The sequence below is a fragment of the Euprymna scolopes genome, chromosome 12 (genome assembly GCF_053919585.1).
Source record: "Euprymna scolopes isolate OS-2025 chromosome 12, ASM5391958v1, whole genome shotgun sequence".
In the NCBI taxonomy this organism is placed as follows: Eukaryota; Metazoa; Mollusca; class Cephalopoda; order Sepiida; family Sepiolidae; genus Euprymna; species Euprymna scolopes.
The window spans coordinates 49,792,222-49,805,164 of record NC_136493.1 but is presented as its reverse complement, the minus strand read 5'-3'; the positions used below and the strand labels follow the sequence as shown (position 1 = coordinate 49,805,164).

Genomic DNA, 12,943 nt, shown 5'->3' with positions numbered 1-12,943 from the left:
CAATTCTCATTAATTGTCCCAACTATAATATATATATATATATATATATATATATATATATATTCATTCAATAAAAATAAGTTTTTCATAATTATTTTTATCAAGTGACATGAAAAAAGAAAATAACGTTTTGATAATTTCATATCGTTTACATCCAAAACTGTAGGTCTGTTTGGTTTACTTTAAACAAAATGGACTGAGAAAAAGAGGCGCCAAATAAGGAGTTAGTTAAGCGTGAAGCCTTGTAGCAATAGCTCACCTTTTGATGTTATTCAAATTCGAAAGCAATAAAATAGATAAAAAAGATATGAACGGCAATAGGTTCATATCTGTTTTTAGCTGATCAATAAACCGTTCATAAAATCTACAAATACCTTATCAGATCCCAATTAGACTATGCCAGCTTTATCTATAGGTCAGCCAGAAACTCATATCCAAAAAAGAATTAGACCAGAGTCACCATGAAAAATTTTAAAAGCTTTTAGAACATCTCCAATTGATAGTCTAATTCGTAATTAAATGTTATTTATCAACGTAAGTGTTCAAACGGTTTTCCATCTTGATTTACACAGCTTTGAAGTCTGCCTCTCACACTTCGGCAAACATTTTTTACTTTTGGCTCATATATATATATATATATATATATATATATATATATATATATATATTACAAAGAGTTGTCATTTATTATCGACAGTCTGCTTGCTCGATAGAGCGTGATGCTTTGCCTACTATGTGTGACATCATTTTTTAGTTAATGGGCCTTGTACATCAATGGTGACTATAAAACTAGCACTTGACATCATCTCAAACAGTTATTGCCAAAAATTCATCATACTTTCAGATACACTATCGGTATTAACATCACTACAAAATAAAAATTTTGAAAATCCCCCTCATCATAAAACTTCTATGCAAGCTAAACAATATGTCCAACAATAAAGAAATTCTTTTGTGCTTGGCCCCTGGCCACACAGGAGAAATAAAGCAATTAAGGAGCTGACAAAGCAGCCAAATCTGTTCACAAATTAGCCCTCAAAATTTCCAAATTTTATGTACAGATCTGAAACCAAAAATGAATAAATTTCTCTGAAACAAATGGCAACAAAAATGGAACAATACCCAAAACCAATTATTTCATATATGACGCAAGGTAGATAAATATATCCCTGCCCTCAGGAAAGAACAAGTTATCCTGTCTTAACTCCGCATAGGGCACACAAATTTCACACATTCTTTTATTCTGAACAAAGAATTACAACTAAGATGTAGCACATGCCAAACACCTATCACAGTCTTTCACATCTTTATGGAATGTGAAACATTTAGGAACCTTAGAAAGTTCTTCTTCAAAAGTAATATGAAAAATTTATTTGAATATACCAATGTAGAAAATATCTCTACACTCCTGAAAGACCTAAAAATATATCAGAAGATATGAATCTAGAAAAATAAAGAATCCCAACAAAAAACATAACTGACCTTTGATAACCCATAGAGGTTGATAAGTTAAAAAAAAAAAAAAAAAAAAAAATGCAAGATACCCCCTTTTCTTTTTTTTTTCTTTTTTTTTTTTAATTTTTTTCTTTTTTTTTAAATTTTTTTTCTTTTTTTTTTTTTTTAAATGAAACAGTTCTGAATAATTGCATCAAAGATAACTACAAAAGTGCTGTGAGTTGGAACTGTTAATAATTAAAACATGGTTGTACATTTACAAGAGTGCATGTACACAAGTACATAGATTGTATGTTACAGAAATGACTGCTATGACACTTTGCTGTAACTGTGTTCATAGGCTTTGGAAGAGTCCATCTAATCCAGAAATAGGGTAAATAAGCATCACATCATAATAAAAAGAATATTTAGATATATGCCCACTTAATTACTACCCAGTAACAAACACCGCGTTCCTTATTACGATAATTCATGTAGCTTTAGAAGGACGAGTGACAATCAGGGAGAGTTCATATGTACTCTACATTCATATACAGCAAATACAATGTTTTAGTTTATTTTCTTTTAGAAATTTAAAGTTTGTATTTACAAATATTAAAAAGATATTTATTGACGAATGCGTTCAGATACTATGTACACCCTTCAGCTTTTAACCGATGTCAAAAACTATATCATGTGTTCTTAAGATAATTCGTCCAGTTTAAATATTTTTTTGGATCCGTGCGACTACCTAGTTCAAGGACACGATGGATCCGGGCGACTACTTAGTTTATAAAGACATAAAGTTAATGTTCACACACAACACATGTAAACATCAAATACAACGTTTTACTTTCAATTCTTTATAAATTTAAAGTTAATGTTTACAAAGACTACAAATAAACATTGTAACATATGGTTCAATGCTGAAAGCAGATTTTTAGGGGTTTCTCCACCTTTTTCTTTGCAACGTTTGAACAAGTCTCAAATCGGTCTATCGGTCTATCTATCTATCTATCTATCTTTGTGTGTGCATTTCTCTATCCAATAACTGTCAATTTTAAGTCTACAGACTCGAAATTTGATATACAGGGTACTGAGATTTGGGAAAATCTTTGATCGGTTTTCGGCCAGGAATTTGGCTGTTACGGGGTCAAAGTTCAAGGATTTGACTTTTGAGAACTCTACCAAACTCCTCCGACAATTTTGGGTCTAAACACTTGAAATTTTACATATAGGTTCCTTGGACATGGATCTAACTTAATAACTTGATTAGAGCCCAAAACGATAAAATTTAAGGGGGTATAATAGGGGCCAAAGTTTAAAAAAAATCGACCTCTGCAGTCTCTACAAAATTACTTAGACAATTTCTGGTCTAAGCATTTGAAATTTTTCATAAAGGGTATTCAGAGATAGGGCAAACTTTTTCATCGGTTTGGGTCGAAAATTTTCTGTTACCAATATATAAATGTATGTATGTATGTTTGCATGTCTGCCTAAAACTTTCGACAGAGGCAACGGATTTTTACAAGGTCTGTATCGTTTTGAAGTTCGATCTTTCATACGACAAATATCAAAAAATTGGCTAAAAGCATTAATATCTTCACCTTCAACTAGGCACTTTTCTACAGGGGGAGTCGCTTTTTTCGCCGATATTTTTGAAAGTTATCCTCTCCTTTCTATTGTCTAGCCTTAATTTAAACATGAGTCACTTCAGGTTTAGCGGTGGTCGTAACCGCAAAGACGTCAGGTTTTTCCCCGTTCTTTTCCTCCTTCACAGTACGGGTTCGAGCCTGCCTTCCTACTACAACTTTTTTTTTTTTTTTTGCTCAACATACACATCCAAACACCCGGACAACGCTGGGCTGATATGCTAGTCTTTATATCTATAAAAGTGAACGTGTCTGTGTATCTGTCTGTCTGTGTATCTGTGTGTGTTGCTCTATGCAATAACTCTGGCAATTTTTAGTCTACAGACTCGAAATTTGATATATAGGGTACTGAGATTTGGAGAAATCGATGTGATCGGTTTTCAGCCAGAAATTTGGCTGTTACGGGGTCAAAGTTCAACGATTTGAACTTTTCAGAACTCTACCAAACTCCTCCGACAATTTTGGGTCTAAACACTTGAAATTTTACATATAGGTTCCTTGGACATGGATCAAACTTAATAAAATGATTTGAGCCCAAAACAACAAATATTAACGGGTCATAATGGGGGGGTCAAAGTTTAAAAAAATTGACCGTTTTTTTCTTTGTTTGTTTTTTTTTGCTCAACATACACCTCCAAATACCCGGGCAACGCCGGGCACCCATGCTAGTATATCTATAAAAGTGAACGCGTGTGTGTGTGTAGTGTGTGTGTGTCCGCGCGCATTTCCCTACGCAATAACTCTGTCAATTTATAGTCTACAGACTCGAAATTTGATATACAGGGTACTGAGATTTGTGATCGGTTTTCGGCCAGAAATTTGGCTGTTACGGGGTCAAAGTTCAACGATTTGACTTTTGAGAACTCTACCAAACTCCTCCGACAATTTGTATGTATGTTTGCATGTCTGCCTAAAACTTTCGACAGAGGCGACGGATTTTTACAAGATCAGTATCGTTTTGAAGTTCGACCTTTCATACGACAAATACCGAAAAATTGACTAAAAACATTAATATCTTCACCTTCAACTAGGCACTTTTCTACAGGGGGGGTTGCTTTTTTCGCCGATATTTTTTAAAGTCATCCTCTTCTTTCTATTGTCTAGCCTTAATTAAAACCTACGTCACTTCCGGTTTGGCGGTGGTCGTAACGACAAAAACGTCGGGTTTTTCCCCCCATTTTTTTCGTCTTTCGCAGTACGGGTTCAAGCCTACCTTTCTACTACCACTTTTTTTTTTTTTTTTGCTCAACACACACATCCAAATATACGAGCAATGCTGGGCTGAAATGCTAGTATATCTATAAAAGTGAAAATGTATGTATGTATGTATGTATGTATGTGTGTGTCTGTCTGTATACACTTTCCTACCAAATAACTCTGTCAATTTTCGGTCTACAGACTCGATATTTGATATAAGGGGTATTGAGATTTGGGATAATCTTTTTAATCGGTTTCCCGCCAGAAATTTGCCTGTTAAGGGATCAAAGTTCAACGATTTGACCTTTGAGAACTCTACCAAACTCCTCCGCTAATTTTGGGTCTAAACACTTGAAATTTTAGAAGTAGGTCACTTGAACATAGATCTAACTTTATAATTTTATTTGAACCCAAAACAAATGTTAATGGTCATAATTGGGGGCCAAAGTTTTTAAAAAATTAACCTTTGCGGTCTCTATCAAATTACTCAGCTAATTTTTGGTCTAAACATTTGAAATTTTACATAAAGTGTATTCAGACATAGGGCAAGCTTTTTAATCGATTTTTGTTTTGTTTTTCTTTGCTGAAAATTTGGCTACCAATAGGGTCAAAGTTCAAAAGGTTTTACCTTTGCAATCTCTAGCAAACGATTAAGCCAATGTTGGGTCTAAACATTTGAAATTTTACATAAAGGGTATTCAGACATGCAGCAAGCTTTTTAATCAGTTTTGGAGCGAAAATTTGGCTGGTCAAGAGGTCAAAGCTTACAGATTTGACCTTTGCAGACTCTACCAAACTCCTCTGCATACATATTCACACTTTTTAATATATACATATGCACATGAAGTCATGAACAGTACATAGGGCCCGAGCAAAGTCAGACGGAACTGCTAGTATATTAAAAAGTGTAGATATGTACGGTAATGCCTTTCTATATAAGCTTCCTTAACACTTGATACGGTGGTATCTGTTGTTCAATGCATTTCTTCTGGACTTGCCGGGCTGAAAAAATCATATCCATAGTTCCTCTGCCAGACCTAAAGCCACTTTGTGACTCTGGAATAGCATTAGGACAAACATCTTCCAGTAACCTGTTTAATAGAAGCCGTGCGAGAACTTTCCCAGCAGCTTCCAAAAGCGTAATCCCACGGTAGTGGTCACAAACATTCTTATGTCCCTTTCCTTTAAACAGGGTCACCAAGACACCATCAATCCAATCTTGTGGAACAGGAACACCTTCCCAGATTTCCTCAACAAAACCAAGGATAGCATTAGCAATATTCACACTTCCAATCCTAAGAAGTTCCATCGGAACACCATCCAACTGCTGATTTGTGCAATAGCCAACTGCACCTCAACCAGATTAGGCAAACAATCCATTCTGAATACGATATCACATTGTGGTAGGCTATCAAATGCATCAGCATCTACTGCTGAGGGATTGTGAAACACATCAGTAAAGTGCTTCTGCCATCTTTTCAAGATATTTTCTGGATCCGTAATGACAACAGAACCATCTTTCGACATTAGGGGAGATATTGAAGAGATAGATACATATGCACATAAAGTTATGAACACTACATATGGCCCAAGCAAAGCCGGGCAGAAATGCTAGGATTAAAAATAATCGTTTATTAAGTATAGCACTCTGAGACGAGAAGTATGTTTACACAATTTTAGTTTAATATTTCGTATACAAACTTAAAAATTAAGATAAACAAATACCCCAACAACAAAGACGTTGGAGTAGCAATTGCACATAACATACGCCTAGCGATCAAAATTACAATAGACGAATGGAAAGAAAACTCATGAAAACGTCAAAAAGATACATATATATAATAAAAAATATATATATTAGTATTGGGACAGTTAATCTATATCAGAATCTGAAAAAATTGTGCCTATTTTCCGATACCAAAAACGATTCTTTCTATTTTTTATTTAATTTTATTTAATGCAACAATAAACAAAATCAAATAAAAAAAAAAATGCCATAATAGACAAAATCAAATAAAAAAAAACAATATAAAGACTCGTTTTTGGTATCGGAAAATAGGCACAAATTTTTTATATATATTGGGACGGTTAATCTGTATCAGAATCTAAAAAATTTGTGCCTATTTTCCGTTACCAAAAACGATTCTTTATATTGTTTTTTTTTTTTATTTGATTTTATCTATTATGGCATTTTTTTTTTATTTGATTTTGTTAATTGTTGCATTAAATAAAAGCAAACAAAAAATAGAAAGAATCGTTTTTGGTATCGGAAAATAGGCACAAATTTTTCAGATTCTGATATAGATTAACTGTCCCAATACTAATATATATATTTCTCCTTTCGAGGTCTTTCCATTCGCCTATTGTAATTTTGCTGAAAATTTGGCTTCTTAAGGGTCAAAGTTCAAAAGGCGTCTGTTATGTGCAATTGCTACTCTAACGTCTTTGTTGTTGAAGATATTTGTTTATCTTAACTTTTAAGTTTGCATGAGAAATTTTAAAATGAACTTGTGTAAACATACCTCTTGTCTCAGGGTGTTATACTTAAAAACACGATTATTGCACTACTGCTGATAGTGATGAGAAAATAACGAAAGTCTGTTGATTTTAAATTACCAGTAAAACTAAAATCTACTGACCATTCCTCATAAATGTAATTTTACGTTTGAAAAAATATCCGCATAACATTAACATGTGTTTTTCCAGTAATCAGGAAAAATAACGACTTCCTAGTTTAAATATTTAGATGTTTATAAAGAATTAGAATCGATAATTGTATCAGAATCGTAAACATAATACAGAATCTGTAATTGTATTGGAATCGTGAAAAATATTAGAATCGTCCCATCACTAATATGACATAGTTTTTTTTTTTTTTAATATATAATTGTAGTAGCCTGATGACACTGGATTTCAAGGGAACTCTCAGCTTAAACATGTACGCACATGTGTATTCAATAATGTTTGTATAATAAAAAAAAAGTTAAATGTTATTTTATTTATTTATTTTACTTTTATGCTATCTAATTAAATCTGCCTCAAAAGGACAAGAACTCTTAGGTAACGCAAAGTTCATTCTAACTTCTCTACGCATAATTAAATCTCCCCCTCTTTCCCACTACATATATACGTGTGTGTTTGCGTGTGTCTCTATCTTTTTATTTGTTGACTTCATTTGAATAATTATTTTGTGACTAGTTTCTTATGCTCCTTCTAGCAGGTGAGGGCTTCATGGATGGCCTATTTGCCTATTTCAGGTTGTAAATATCTCAGTCAGTCATTAATCTTTATACCTTCCCACTGACCTCAACTTTGCAAGTATAACGTTTGACGTCTGAGACGAGAAGCGTGCTCACACAGACCTGAGATAGAGATAGAGAGAGAGTCACAAATCTTATCGATTCAATTGTCTTCAGACGGTTAGTCCTTAATGAGACACAAATAATGCCAACACTTGCAGGTGAGTGGAATTATTTCTTTTGCTTTTATATTCAGCAAAGAAGTTTGTTTTTAATGTTGAACTTGTTTATTAGAACAAGTGAATATTGTGAAGTTACATTATATCATTTTATATAGCAACATTTCAGTAAGAAATATGTTCTTTTTTTTATTTTTGAAAAAAAAATTATTATAGGATTGAATTTTTATTGTTGAAATGAATTTCTAGTAAAAAGATATATTTTTATTGTAGAAGTACATTTTTAATGTGGGAATGTATTTTTAGTAAATATATTTAGTAGTGCTGAAACGATTCCAATATTTTTTTCTCGATTCCGATACAATTACCAATTCCTTACTAAATTTTCGATTCCGATACCATTACTGACTCCGATCCTTTATAAATCTCTAAATATTTAACTATAAAATGATTATTTTGTCCTGATTGCCATAAAAACACGTGCTAAATGTGCATATATCTTTTGCGAATGTAAAAATGCACTTGTCGTAGAGTGATCTATGGATTTTAGTTTTCCTGGAAGTTTAAATCAAGAAATATTTATTGTATTATTACTACCAGCAGTGAAAAATGTTTTTAAAAACAAAATCAAATAATATATATTTTTAAAGGAATCGTTTTTGACATCGAATAATAGGCACAAATTTTTCCAATTCTGGTACCCCAAAAGTTCCGATTTTTCCCAATTCTGATTAATAGTTCTAACACCATTTATTTTAAATAAACGAATACATTTTGAGTAAAAGAATATATTTCAAATAAACAAATGCATTTTTATTATAGCAATACTGTTTTCATTAGAAAAATAAATTCAAAATCCTCCATTCTACAATATACTATAAAGACCAATATTCATTCACTGTATATGGCACAATCGCATTGACACATTGGTTCTGTCCAGATCGCCGAAGTTAAGCAACGTTGAGTCCAGTACCAGATGGCCAGTACCAGATGGGTGACCATTTGGGAATGTTAGGCGCTGTATGTACCGCGAGGTAAAATACCAGGTTGAGAAACTGGTGCGGTCTATCCTTCTCTTGAGGGTAGATGGGAATCGCTTAAACCGTAGTAGGTATCCCATCTAGTGATGGTGTCACGATAAAAAAAAAATACCCTTGATAGTCCTGGCAAAGCATTGAGTATTCAGCTACCGACAACATTTGAATTACACTACAAACTTGTGTAGTGAGTTCAATCTCGGTTGCGGCCGCACTGACTGGATGGATGGATATATTTATTTAAATATAAGGAAATATATTTACTTCATTCACAAAAAAGTTAGTGAGTAAAGCGAACACTTTTTTCTAACCTCTGAACAAAACGTTTTCCAGTGAAAAGGGGAAGCTGGAAAGCAAATGGTAAGTCATCTCAGACTTACTCCATGGTTTGAAATTAATTTAGAAATAAATCCTTCACTCTGTATCAATAAGTCAGCAGTGAGTGTTTTTATTTCTTTAGGTCATCAGAAGTGATAAAAATTTATGTATGAAAAATGACATTGTTGACATAATCATTAAATGTTATATGAAGATTTTAGTTAAATACTTAAATAGCAAATATGAATGCTTGCGAAGCATTTTTTTTTTTTTTTTTTTTTTTTTGCTGCCATTTTTTGCGGAGGGTGTACACTATTATTTAATTAATTGGATTTTTTATTGAGATGAGTAATTTTGTATTATTTATCCATTGCGGACTGTTATCCTAATCTTTTAGTAGTTGTTTCACAGCGTTTCGACCAACTATTCTTCTGGCCTTCGTCAGGTAAGTAATATAGGGTGTACATTAGTTTAGAAATAATGTCGAGTGGATAACAAGTATATTTATTTCGTTTTTAATTTTCTTTTTCAATATCTATCTATCTTGATATTCCAAACACTGTATAGATTTGGGCAAAATATTTCGACAATTTCTATGCTGCAATTGAACTAATTATTTTTTCATGGATTAAAAAGCATATTATCTTTTAAAGTTTATTTAAATTTGATCATGACATTTTGTTTTTTTAGATGGTGACTAAAGTGTCTTTAAAGAATTCCTTTTTACATAACCATTCTTTAGATGTATCTAAACTATTAAAAGACTTTTTATTGAAATAATGGAATTAGTTTGTGATTAGAAAACGATTTCATTTGCTCTCAAAGTTAGAATACGTTCGAATTATTGGGTCATTATCTAAGTTATCTCTTAGTTCTCAGCAACATTAGAGAAAGTTTTCCTGTGCAAGAGTAATATTATTCCACCCATATGCGGAATTTAGGACAATATCTTACAGCCCCCCCTCTCTCTGGCACATTTTTCAAAGCAAAAAGACGTTTGTTCAACTTCTCTTTGAAGCAGTCTTTCCAAAACTTAAATAGATTACCTATTCTAATAGCAGTCGCATATGTTCTCCTAAGCAGTCGCATATGTTCTCCTAAGCAGTCGCATAGGTTCTCCTAAGCAGTCACATAGGTTCTCCTAAGCAGTCACATAGGTTCTCCTAAGCAGTCGCATAGGTTCTCCTAAGCAGTCGCATAGGTTCTCCTAAGCAGTCGCATAGGTTCTCCTAAGCAGTCGCATAGACTTTGATAAGCAGTCGCATAGACTTTGATAAGCAGTCGCATAGACTTTGATAAGCAGTCACATAGACTTTGATAAGCAGTCGCATAGACTTTGATAAGCAGTCGCATAGACTTTGATAAGCAGTCACATAGACTTTGATAAGCAGTCGCATAGACTTTGATAAGCAGAAATACAAAGTAACATTTACTTATTCATTGTTGAGGTATATTTCTTTATCTCCGACCTGACGTGTTTTCTCACTGTATTTGGGATTGTAATGTATTCTTTACTTAGAGCTAATACCTGTTGTTCTCCCCTCGAAAATTATATTGTCTGCTACTTTATATGTTTTGTATTACCCTTTTATATTTATCTTTCATAAACTGCTCATCTGTAAATAAATGTCTATCCATGTTTTTTTTTTTTGTTGTTTGTTTGTTTTACACAGGAGGCACCACTTATCAAGGCCCAGAGGCCACTCAAGGATAAGGGTTAAAGAGTGTACAGTATCAGAATCATAGTAATCGTTAGTAGTGGAAATTTGGTAAATTTGTTAACTTAAGTCGAATGGCTCAAGAACTTGTTTGCATTGGAGTTGAAGACGGCCATATTGTAGTCAGCTGGAAAGCAGGCAAATGCAAGTCAATTCCACAGGCGTGCAGTTCTAAGAAATAAAATTTGTTCATGGAATCTAGGTTTAGGCACAGATAAAGAGTAGGGGAAATTATTGATAGTGTTTGCAGCTAGACGAGTGTTTCTTGTGAAAGTTTGGCAAGGAGGGACCATGGATTGGAGCTCAAACGAGCACTTGCTATGAAAATAATGATAAAGCAGAGACACTCACAACGTCTCTTCTGTGAGAAAGAGGTTGCAGGGAAGAGAAAAGGACATCCCCTACTAGGTAACGAAGTCTATTTTGAACTCTATCAAGGCAGGATAAGGTTTTTCTAGCAACTCCTGCCTAGATGTGGCAACAGTATTCCATTCTTGGACGTATCTGGCTTTTATATAGATAGAGAACTGCATCAGCAGTGAGATATTTACTGGATCAATAGAGGGATCCCATCATTTTTTCTAGCAACCTTGGCAACGGATTTGATGTATGTGTTCCATTTCAGATCAGGAGTAAAGGTTAAGTCCAAAAGCTTGTCAAAACATGAAGCTTCCTCAAGACGAGAGCCATTCGTTTCAATCGATACCAGATGGGGATCAGAGCGATGATGTTGTAAAGATAGAAGCTTGATTTAGATGCATTAAAAGTAACCAGTCACCTCTTTCCCCATTGTACCACATGGTCAAGATCAGAGGAAAGAGAGAATCTGAGAGAACTTTGTCATTTACAGTCTTTGATGTGCTACCTTAGATCGTAGTGTCATCAGCATAAATGTCTATTATCCTTTTTCTTTTTTTTTCTTATTTTTTTCGACCCTTATGCATGTATTATTTAGACAATGTTTCGCTTATCTTGTCTTCAGGTGTGTCTTGGTTAGTAATCTTTATCTCAAACTCGGAAATAATTTTCAACAGAACCTTTATTTAATCTGTAAGTGTAGCTCGCTCTTATTCCGACAACCAGAGCAGAAGTCTTAATTTGTAATTGTATTCTTAGTATCGTCCATCTTGAAGATTGTCACTTAGAACTGATTTAATAATCAGTTAGTTTATTTTTTGTAAAAAAAAGCAGTCGCATAGGCTTTCATAAGCCTATGATATTTTTTTAAATAAATCCTGACCCAAAAAGAAATAAACAGTGACAGGAAAAAAAAGCATTAAAATAGTCTAGTTCAAATCAAGTGTTAATGTGTCAGACGAATTGCTATTTGGGTCTGATTTTGGAAATCTAACAGATGACTTTACACTAGATCAGTTATAAACTCTGAATCAACAGAGGTGATTAGTTCAGCTAGAATCGTAAATTGATCCACTGGCACAGAATTTAGCTGGTAATAGTGTAACCTTAGTTGTATATATGTGAAAGCGTCATCATGAAAAGAAATAAAATAATCATTGTAAATAAAATAGAAAATGATCCACCGGTAGTAAAAATGGCGGTCAAGGACAAACAGTGGTCAGCAATCAAGTAAAATGAATAAAATAAAAAGCATTCACTGAATGTTTGTTCATCAAAATTGCTGACGTGTTACCATCTTAGATTCATATTTGGATTATTCGGACTACTATTCTCATAATTTCGAATGGAAACTTATTTAATCCACAGGGGTAGTATGTTCTTGTTCTGTCAGTCATGACTAGGTAGAAGTCTTAAGCAATTCACAATTGTATTTTGAGTGTTGCCCGCACTGAGCATTGAAACTGTAACTTACAACTGAATTTTACCAAGTACTTTATCCACTATCCAAGGACCCATGGCGACAACTCAAAATACAAGTATGAATTACTTAGTACTACTGCCCAATCGTGGCTGACGGAACAAGAATATGCTACTCCTGTAGATTAAATAAAAGGTGCCATTTGAAATTCTCGAGTTTTCTAGAAAGATTCCTGAGTTCAACAAGATACACCTGTAGAAGATCAAAGGTTACATTGACTGAAGCGTTGTGAAAATAACACTCAATGTGAGAACAGTAGTCCGAAGAATCCAAATAAGACTATCAATCCCCATCTCAAAAATTTAGAAACGTACCATTTCAGATCTCATTCC

General features: G+C 33.6%; 1 protein-coding gene across 5 annotated transcripts in view; it reads left to right on the top strand.

Annotated features, from left to right (window-relative positions):
• The window catches only part of LOC145291278 (protein O-mannosyl-transferase TMTC1-like), a 163,098-nt gene that overhangs the window by 29,502 nt on the left and 120,653 nt on the right, over positions 1–12,943 (top strand). For 2 of the 5 annotated variants that reach the window (XM_080136917.1, XM_080136918.1), the window contains exon 2: positions 7,541–7,743. The exons of the other annotated variants lie outside the window; for them this stretch is intronic. The gene's annotated coding sequence lies outside the window, so the exon portion shown is untranslated. The remainder of the gene's footprint in view (positions 1–7,540; positions 7,744–12,943) is intronic. 5 annotated transcript variants of the gene reach the window in all.